Consider the following 11,996-nt stretch of genomic DNA (forward strand, 5'->3'; position numbering starts at 1 on the left):
TTGTCACTATTCGGCGTTGGCAATAAGGAACCTGATGAAGATTGTTATATTTGATCCTGAATCTTGAAAGTTGGCATACGATTTTCTTGAATAACTTGCTGCACTTAATGACGTAAATTGAAAACAATTATTGTATTGCTGGATATGAGTCAAAAAATGTTGATCCATTTCCGGATACCAATGAATCTAGTGGCTCTGGTGGCGGTACCAATGGCGTAAATTTGACATGACCGCTCACACAACACAATCCAGGATCTTAATTTTTAAACATAAATGCCTTATAATATTGACGCACAACGTTCATTGCTCCAACAGCAACGATTTGCTGTGAACTGTAATCGATTTCCACGTTATAACTGAATGCAGCTCGATAGGGGTTAAACGCAACATTTCCATGTTGTTGATTTCGATTCCATCTAGGGTTGTCATACGTCCCGGAAAACCGGGATTGTCACCGATTTTGGACTTCATGTCCCGGTGTCCCGAAAAATGTTTGTATAGTAATGCACATTCATACATTTTTCGAAAATGGAGAAAATAATTGAAATTAAAAAAAAAAAAAATTTAAAAATATAAATTTCTCCCAATGAGCCACAAGTTTCTTCTTACCGTCACTGAAATATGAAGTAGGTCTATATTTTATCTAATACTTCACTGTTTCTTTGACATCTTCGTCCTACTTGAAATTGGTGCCTTTAAGAGCTCTTACAAGATCTGGGAAGGAGTGTAAGTTCCAAAGTACCAAACCGGGTGAAAGGGTGGATGTTGGATGACCTTGAAGTTCAATTGTTTAACACGTTGAGTGCTGAATGTCGACATTATATAGTCAAAGTTTTCAGCACTCGCGGTATTAACACATTGAGTGATGAATGTCGACAAATAAAATACAACAAACGATGTTTATCTGTTATTTTTTATTTTTTGGTTATTCTCGTTGTACGTGTTTTTCTTAGTTTACGCGCGTTCACGATAATGTCGTCGTCGTGCAAACGCTGCGGTCAAACCGATCACGTATGGACGTCGTCGGCCAAATGTCCGCAGCGCGTATTGTCGCAAAAGCGAAGGTTTACCTCGGTTACGACAAATAAAAACGTATCGACATACACCGTTCAAGAGAGTTTCCGCTAGTTTTGTCCGGACTCGGCGTTACGCGAGCGCATAGCCGCGGACGTGTTCGATGTGTCGGCTCTGGTCGTCGAAGCTTCGGTATACGTACACTATCATTATATGAAACTATTACACTATGAAGATTGCGGAAACGCGTTTACCGAGAATTCGGCGTTTACGCAAAACCACTTGTTCGATTTTTATCATCACCTGCAGGGCAAACGTCAACGTATGGAACGTGTGCCGCTGGACGCCGAATATTTCGCTTTGCGCGAAGCGCACGAATTGCACAATACGTACGACGGAAAATTAGGGTCGTACTTGATTCAATCCATTGTCGTGCAACACGAGACGGCCATGAAGAATTGCGTTTGCGTGCACCTGTCCGGTCGAGTGGTGCGTTACGTGTACTTGCGATACGAAGGCTGGACGTCCAAATGGGTTTGGAAGTGTCGGGTTTATGAAGAACTGTTTTCTCGAGAACATCGAGTCGCCCGCAGCTCAAAAATCACGGAGTTGCTCGAAATATTTGGTCTGCTTCCGGATTACCGGGGTTTCGCGGACCCGGAGAAAAACTGGTGGCCGTTGGTTCCGTTTTCGCATAAACTGGCAGCGTGGTTCCTGTGAAACGAATTGCGATCGTTTTCCGTGTTTCCCGTGTTCCGTCCGGGACCCAAGCACTTGCGGTACAACACCATGTATGACAGTGGCGGATCTACGGTTATGGATATGGGGGATAGATCCCCCCTCGTGGGTCGAGAGTTAAGAAATTTTTTTTTTGCAATCAATTCAATTTTTGCATGTGTAATTTAAATAAAAATTACTTTTTTATTATTTTGTAACCAAGAAGGATACACTAGTTTACATTAGTATCTAACTTCATATTAGATTACGGATGTATACCTCGTACTTATATCATGACCCGGGATATAGTCATAGAGCAGTGGTGGCCAAACTTTTTTTTCCTCGGGCCATAAAAAACAACTTTTTTTTAATCGCGGGCCATAAAACAATTGAATTCTAAATTTTTTTTTACGTAAATGCAAAATATTACAGTTATACAAATAAGTGCTGTAATATAGAAGACTTTCGCGGGCCAGATATTAAATGATGGCGGGCCGCAGTTGGCCCGCGGGCCGTAGTTTGGCCACCACTGTCATAGAGTAATGGCACAGTCATTAAGAAAATTAAATTCTGTTTTGTGCATTTAAGAAAATCAAATTTTGTTTTGTGCATTTAGTAGAATAAAGCTTATAATACCTATACTTATTATGTACGAAAATATTTTATATCCTCCCCATGATAAAATACTATATCCGCCACTGTTGTACGAGCTGTTGCGCGCAGCAAAACCTTTAGAATTCAAAACGACATTCGAAGATTTCAGAGCCGCGACCCCGACGTACTGGTGGCGTTATTTCTACTTGTCGAAACAGCGTTACGGTCGACTAGACCCGTTGTCGAATGCTATCGCTGCACACCGGGATCGCACGAAATTCGCGATGTAATTTATCATGAACGGAGCTTACTGCTGCGTGTCTATGGAGAGATTTACGCGAGATTCGATCTTAGTCGAACTGAAACGCAAACGATCCAAAAAGAAACAAGTCGAAACCAATGATTTTAATTTGTTTAAATTTTCCGGGTTCCTGGGACTCGATCTGGGAGTGGTGAACTACGTGGGCACTTTCTATCTTAAAGAGCCGGCGCTTCTTCTAAAACGTGATTACCCGGTGTGTAAAATCCTATAGCATAGTAGTCGCATAGTTGTCACACTGACGGTTGAGAAGTTACGAATAAGTGCCTGTTGACTTCTCAGAGATGTGTTATGGACACTTAACGCCAGGTCGAATGAAGTTACTGTATGCGATACCAACATGTGATTACTATGAGTAGTCAATAATGTCATATTGAGAGGTTAATAATGTTAGTAAATAAAGATTAACGGAACTTCTCATTTTCTGTGCATAGACTCGCAATGATTATTGTCCAGAAAATAAAAAATAAAACGGAAGTTTATTTTATGCTCGCCGAGATTTGTACCGTTCACCCCCTACCTACCTATTCATAGACTTTTTCATATTTAGTAAATACGTTTGAATAGTTGTGAAATTAATTTAGATTACTTATATGGTCAAGGATATGATGGTGCAAGCAACATGTCTGGCCAATATAAAGGTGTTCGGGCAATTATAAAAAAAAAATATCCTAAAGCTATATATGTGCACTGTGCAGCACACTCTCTGAACTTAGCAGTATCAACTGCAAGTGGAATTCAACCAATTAGAAACTGCTTAGATATTATCAAAAAGTACTATGTTTTCTTTAATACACCAAAACGCCAAAATGTTCTTTTAACCAACATTGAAAATAGTAATGAGGATCCTAAGGTTAAAACTTTAAAAAGATTATGTGCTACACGATGGGTGCAGCGTTATGATGCGGTAACAGATTTCATTGAACTATTTACATTTGTAGTTGAATCATTAGAAAATATTTCTAATTGGAATGATTCCACAGCAACGGAAGCTAATATACTATTAAAAGCTATTGATTCAGAATTTCTTATATCCTTACAAGTTATACAAGTAAATAGTAATTAATAAATATAATTTATTTTATTTTATAATAAAATATTTTTTCAGTTGGTTTTTTCTTTTGGTTTACCATTGTGTAAGTTGCTACAAAAAGAACAAATTGATTTGAGAGAAGCAGTAAGCCTTGCTGAAGATATTATAAATGTATTAAAAAATATCAGATTAAATTGTGATACTAAATTCCACAAATTGTTTTTGTTTGCAAAAGTAAGTATACTAAAATAAAGTATATTATTATATGAATTATATGAAAAGAATTATGTTTATATTTGACATTTGTAATAGGAGATGTTAGTAATTATAGATATAGACTTGAGCAGGGACGCCCACAGAAATGTAGCTCAGGGGGGGGCAAAAAAATTGTAAGTACCTAAATACTTATAGGAAGATTTACTGCTACATATTTCATCTACTCATATTTTGTATTACTATCATTAATAATTTTTTAAAAATCAAAACTCATTTAAGTTTATATAAAATTACATTATTAGTTATTAGTTTTAATATTTATAAGAAAAAATATAATAAAGTTTAAACAAAAAACAACTTTATTTGATTGAATCCGCATCATATTTTATTATTTTATTCAAAAAGTAATGACAATCTCCTTTTGTTTGAAGCAAATAAATTAATTAAATCATCATTTGTTGATTAAAAAAATGTTAGATACTTGTTAGATACGAGGACTGTCGAATAGTCACTGAATACCCAAGATCAGCTTTATGTAAAATAACTTCCAATTTTGTAAGTGACGCGAAAATCTCAGGGGGGGCAATGGCCCCCACTGGCCCCCCCATCCGGGCGTCCCTGGACTTGAGTACTATAAGAATATCTAAACGACAAGTAAATCGAGCAAATCTAGATCCCAATTTAAGTGTTGAAGAATACCACAAAGTGTCAGTATTTATACCATACCTGGACTTTTTTATATAACAACTAGGAGAAAGATTTTCAATCCATTCTGAAATTTTTAAAGGTACCTATATTAAATTAAATCATTATTATCATTATTAATTAAATTGGTACCTAGTTTTTATAAAATTAAAAACAAATCACTAAAATAAAATATTCATATAATCAATCTATATTATTAAATTCAACCTTTAATGGTTTATGTATAATGTATATATGTCATATTTTATAGGATTTCAAAGTCTATTTTCCTATACATTAACTTCTAATGAGGAGGTATCATTTAGAAAATTACTTGAATTTTATTCACCTTCTTTGGATGTGAACAACTCAATTGCAGAATTGAAATTGTGGAAAATAAAACTTCAGCGAATCAACAATATTCCGAAATCTGCAGTTGAAGCATTACATGTGTGTAATGCCAATATTTATCCGAATGTGCATTTTATTTTAAAAATACTATGCACACTTCCTGTTTCTACAAGTACGCCTGAAAGAATGTGTTCCAGTCTTAAAAGATTAAAAACGTATCTTCGAAACAGTATGTCCGAGGTTAGTAATTATAATAGCTATGCACTTGTGCTTAATAAAATACATTTTCATAATATCTAATGAGAAAAATGTTATAATTTTTTTTGTAGAAAAGACTTAATGATCTAGCAATGTTGGCAATTCATAATAATATTACATTTTCAAATTAAGAGGTCATTGATGAACTTGCCAAAAAGTCTAGGAATCTGGACATAATATTGTAAAATATTAAAACATTTTAAAACATATTTGTAAATGTATAATGTTATGTAATATAGAATGATTATATTTACATGTGTTGAGTTATTAAATTATACAAAATATAGATTAGGGGTGTGTGGGCCGTGGGGGCAAAGGCCCCCCACAAGTTTACCCTACAAATTTATTTTGATCCCCCTTCCCCCATCAAACATTCTCAGTTACGCCGCCCATACAACATGTGAATTTAATTGCTTAAATTTTACTCCTTAATAAATGACCAGCACCGATCCCCTTAATAACTTAATGTATAAAAAAAAACTCGTTATTTCTATAATTTTATTAATATGTTATATATAATAATTTATTAATATTTTATTAATATGTAATACAATATATATAGACAAATATATATAAATATACTATATATTGTAATAAAATATATAATATTTAAGAAAAAAGAAGCATCTTAAATGAAAGGTTTAGAGAATTAAAGGAAAAAACCCAGTAAAGAAAGAAAAAACTAAAACATAACAATTCAATAAATAATAATTTATTTAATAAAACACTAATTTTAACATTATAAAAATATAATATTTCTACATAGAAAAAAAAGGTAATGTAGCAAAAATTATGAAAATATTAAAAAAAAAGTGAAAATAAAAAAGAGAAAACTTGGTAATATGAAAAAATAAATATGTTATAAAAATGGCAAAAAAGAAGAAAAACCCTGTGAAGGGAAAAAACAAAAAAGTTGGTAAATTAAATTAGGTAGTTGAAAAAAGTAGTACCACACAGCAAAAGGTATAATAGAAATGTATAAAAAAATCTAAAAAATGTATAAAAATGAATTGAACAAAAAAAAGTCTTCCATCTAGCCAAATACTACAGTTCATCAGATCTTCTTGATCATATCCCGTTAACGGAAAAGGCTAACCAAGCATATAGACTCGGTGGTGAAATAGATTTCGGGTCTAATTTCACCTCCGAGACTACTGATTGGACTGACCCGTTAATGTCGCTGGACCTCTTCATATAGAGAACAGCATTTGCAGAGTTTTTCAGCACGCCGGTCAATCCGCTCTTGTGGCGGCCGCACAAGTCATCGATGCTAAACTGCTGATTCTTGTCCCACACGGGGGCCGTTCACGGAGGGGATGTGACGACCGCGTCGGCCTTGACCCCGAACAACGTAACGAAGCTGTCGTCCACCCGAAAATCAATTCGATGAGCGACCCCGTGCCCCGTGCTCCGCGGCCTTCCGACGGGCCACCCGTATTTTTGCGGACTCCGCGTCCACGGTAACCACTCGGCGGCACGTTCACGCCAGTTGAATGGCCACGTGACCAACTCCGCGAAACGGGTAGACGACCGTATTGAAAGCGCACCTCCGGGTGATGTGCGCGGCCAGCACTTCCGGCACGCGACACTAAGAAGTGCAGCTTGTCAGCAACAGGTCATCGCTGGAACCGTCAATCGGCCGGTTTCGCCTCGCCGTGGAGGAGGGGAGGCACGGGTCCCGGTGTCCATGGGCGGCGATCGGCGGTTTCGGTGGCTTCAATGCAGCGGACCCATCAGAGGGGTCCGACGGCAACGTACTGGGGAAACTGAAGGTGGAAACGGTCTCTTCCACCGCAGTCCCTCCGGCCGTCATGACCATGTCCTCCTTGGGCCCATTTTCAGCATTGGCACGCATCATATAGTCCCGTATGGTTCTTAGTCAGTGCTTTAATATTCAAACTTCCATCCCGGTGAACGCCGACGTCCGCGTACTTTTTCTCCCCAATATCTTGGTCCTTGAAGGATCGATAACTTCGTCCCCGAAGCACCGACGCTCCGTCTAGGAATACCCGTCCCGTGTGATGGCTGCGGTTTTCCGACAGTGGTCGACGCGAAGATCACGTCTGCCAACCAGGTTGTTCAGTGCCGTGGTCGTTGGTGTGGCCAAGGTTGCAGCCCATAATTCTTTGTCTTCGCACCAGTAGTTGATAGAGTGACGGGGGCCTGGTCGGCCACCCCTACCCTCGCGTTCGCTTGCTGATGACCGAAGTGGGCCCATCACGTTGGAATCGGTTTTGACACCGAAACCACCCACTCATTTTACTACATTTTAACCCTACTGTCAGGGGATTTTTGATCAAGGTTTTCTTTCATCTAGGACGCTGATTGAAAAAAATCAGTTCTAATTCGACATTCGTTAATACGACCCACATTAGAATATTATTTGCTATTTTTTACATTTCTTTTTCGCGAGTCGAAAAATGTTTATGTTCAACAGTGATGAATACCGTACGACGTCGATGGCTAGCGATAAGACATCGAAAGACACCTTAACTAGATGCTGATTCGATGGAGAACCATTTCCACATTGGAATGATTCGAAATAACGGTAATATCTGCAGCTTGTTATGGTACGTTATTTTCTTCCAGGAAAAGGGGAAAAGAGGAAACGGAAAGATTATAGAGACGAGACAATTCGGCAAAACTTTCCGAAAAAGATCTGTGTTGGACAGACACAAGGGCTTTCGATTCGTTGACTGATCTTATGGGATAAGTAAAAACATGTTCAGTAGCTGTAAGGTCATTTAGATCTGTACGCGCGTATGAATATATAATTTTCAAATATAATTGGATTTTTACCAACTAACCTATTATGTTTATATTGTAGGAAATTATCTCTGTCGGATTCAAAATGTCCGTTAAACTCCAGTACAACATGTCGGTGCTTTTGCCCGTACAGTTGTTCGTGTCTGTGCCAATGTCCGATGGACACATCTGATCTTGATTTCGATGTGGACATGGAACATCACTACTCCCAGACCGAACAATGCTCCGATTTGGTTACGAACTGTGATAATGATGTTATCATTATTATTATTAATTTTATGTTTTGTTAAATTTATTATATATTGTATAAAACCTAAAAACTATCACACTCTCTCTCTGTGCTATGTTGTTTTTAAAATATATTTTGTACGTTATGCACGGAGCAGGTGCTCAACACACTATTCCTTTTGCCTTATTCTTTTCTATATAGTTTAATGTTTAAATAAAAAGTCATTATGTATATTGAACTAAATCAAAAGTCATAGATAAAATAAAAGAGGTAACGTTCAACAGAATAATACACGGACGGATGTCTTGGAATAGGCATGGGTAATTCCTACGCCCAGATCGAACGATCCCATTCGACTGACAACGATGACTTCGATACGGATATAGATTATCAGTACTCCCAGACTAAACAATCCACCCATCTGGTTGCCGACGGTTGTTTTGGAACGGGCATGGGATATTCCCATACCCAGCCCGAACAATACCATCTAGTTTCTTATGGGGGTTTTGGAACGGGTATAGGTTATCCCTACGCCCAAATCGAACAATTCCATCCTACTACCAACGGTAGTTTCAGTACGGACATATGTTATCCCTACGCAAAGACCGAATTCTTCAAGGATGCAGGTGACAACGTATTCATGTGGAACGTTGAACTACTATCGATAACTACTGGTTAAAGTATGGATTCTAGATCTACATTCTGGAAGCTACAAAATATTGAGGAGGAAGAAAAGGAGGAGGAGGAGGAGGAAAAACTAAGCGAGGTGTTATTATTAGCCTCCGAGAAGTACTGCCGAACTATGGAGGCTCTGAATGCAGATCCAAATTTGAATGATGATGAACGAAAAAAGGTTGATGAAAAAGACCCACGAGGAATATATGAAAGTTATCTGTGATAATCCACCTACGGACTCGGATTCGACAACGGAGGAAGAGTTAGACGATGAGAAGGAGGAGAAAGACGAGGATTTGGAGGATGAGAGCGAGATTGAATGAAAAACGGTTTGTATATATTGATGGAAATTACTTTTTTATTAAATATCAAGAGAAGGACGACGTCAAACTCATCATAAAGTTGATGATTTGATTGATTTTTCAAATATTTTTTAATTTTGATTTCAATCTCTTTTTTTCGATCAATCAATTATTCTTTTGTCCCTGGGTGTTATTTTTCTTTACTTTATAGTACTGTACATATAGCTACACTACATAATTACTAAACATTTAATATCCTTATCGATTACAAAAAAAAAAAAAAAAAGTAAAGTTAATGTATTTATTTCATATTCATTCTATTTAGTTTGTATCTTTAAAATATAATGACTAAAATTTGACGGGAGACTTGAATCCTTTTGATATTTAAGGGAAAATAAATCAAATAAAGCACAATTGCACTATTCGATCGTAATTCCAATCACTAATACACATGGTTTTTTAAAGAGCGACGAAAAGTTAATTTAAAAACATATCGTTGAAGATACACAGAACTTCAAGCAAAAACAGTGATCGGGCCACATACATCGAATCAAGCATACGAATAGCGAACGATAATATTGTAAAATTTAATCGTTCAAGTACGACGTATATAATATTATATACGGTATACGCATTTTGTATGTACGATATTTGCGTGTATCAATACGTATAGAAGATATGGTGTCATCATCTTGTACCACCTTCCGATGATTTTCCGGCGTTCGGTGTGGTTACGTTCAAGATATTTACGAACATCTTGTTTGCGCATGCGCATTATTATAGTTTATTGGATTGAATTACCTTAATAATTATATTAATATTAACAATAAAAACATTATTCCCTTATTAGTATTCGAATTACCTATTTATCTGCAAAAAAAAAAAAAAAGTGTACTACATTGATACGAATTTAGTGTTTGTATATATTATATTTGATTTGATTTTTATATGAACGCAAAAATCTATTTTGCGAGGTGATGAAATGTAGCTATAATATGTAATATGTTTTCATTATGCACGTCATAGATTATTATTAATAATAATCAATTAAAATGATGAGTTTTGAAATTAGTTAATGATTTAATAAAGGAAAATTAAGTATCTAAAAAAAATCTATTTAAAAATTACAAAGTTCAAGTCTCAAAACTGCATTCATAAGTACATATTTAAAATATTTTCTTTTGAAATCTGTTTTTCAATTAGTTAAAAAAATTAATATACATTCCCAGTACCTATAATTTTTTTTTCCAGTGGTTAACACTAACATTTTTGTATGTTAACCAATTGATCACGATCAGTTCAAGCAGTTAAATCATGAATCATTCGATTATTTGATTATTGAAATCATTCGATTAGTTTTATCCAGGCACGTCGTCAAGGGGGGGGGGCCTTAGGGGGCCTGGCCCCCTAAGAAAAATCAGTGGCCTCGAACTGTCTCCCTTGATTTCGATTTTTAAATATTATGGTGTTTAGTTGTCCTAAACCGGCTAAATCCTGAATGTATATTCCATATGGGAGATTGTAAACTTCACTAGAATATCGGTTAAATCAAAAAGATAATAAAACGTCTAGTGTAAACTCCTCCGGTTTTTTTTCTTGTTTACCTGCTCAGTGCTCACATTGCCACGTAAAATACTTCTCACATTAAATACTTTGACATCTATTGCGATGATGTATGTTGCGCCCATTCCATATAATTAACGATCGTATAACAAAAATTAAATTTTGAGATTCTATTTTATAAATATTTGTCACTTGAAAATTTGAGATAAGACAATAGTACGTGTATTAATAGATTGAAAACTAGGAATTCCAAATACGGATATCGAACGCATATTTGATACATTCAACTACAGAAAGGGGCCAAAAAATATTGGCCCCTTTATAGAAATATGTCTGATTATATACCTGCGATAATAATATATTCTCCAGAGTTTCACGCGCAAAACTGTAAAACAACGTGATTATCGAACGATCACAAAGGTTTTCTATCAAACGGATTAAATATGATTAACAATATACGGCACTACGCAAGATAAAACGAAATTTTAACACAACAAAACCGTTGGACTGTGATGTATTTTGTCATACGAGAATATTTAGAAACTCAATTATTAAACGCATAGAACGTGGCGTATAAACGTGGCAGGCCGATTTAATATTACGTTTTAATACCCCCCCCCCCCCCCCCCGACACATTTAAAATAACTTTAAACATAAAACCCTCGTTCGTACTGTACTATTACGGCCGTAATGTTTTACTCCTAATCCCACAAGTTCATCGAATCTACACGTTTATCGTACAATTAATACAAATTATAATAATATGTTGACGGTACAAACATTACATCTACCAACAATAATATTAAGAGTCAACACATGCATTATTATTCCATTCGCATGCTCTATTGTGTAATAGTTAAACTGTACGATTAAATACAATATACCACAGAAAAAAAAATAGATATATCATATTGCAGGGAGTACTTATATTTTTATTTTTATTTTTTTTATTTGGAACGGAACAACTTTTAGGGTAATAGATACCTATTTTTTATATTCAAGTGACAATTCTCCTTCACTCGTGTCACGTACTTTGTCATAGAAGCCGAAGTACTAACATTTCGTGAAACTGTACTCGAATAACTAATACAAACTGTCTGGCGAGACGTAGCAGAGTGGAGTGGGTGGTTACTGAGACTAATAAGTGTTTTTTCCTTCGTCGCCTTGGCCGGGATATCATTTCTTTCTCGGTAAATTAATAATAAACAAATACATTTCATGCGATATTTTTTTCATGTATTGAAATTGTCAGACCACTCTGTAATGAGTAAAGTT

This window comes from Sipha flava, unplaced genomic scaffold (assembly GCF_003268045.1).
Source record: "Sipha flava isolate LNK unplaced genomic scaffold, YSA_version1 31_pilon_pilon, whole genome shotgun sequence".
NCBI lineage: Eukaryota > Metazoa > Arthropoda > Insecta > Hemiptera > Aphididae > Sipha > Sipha flava.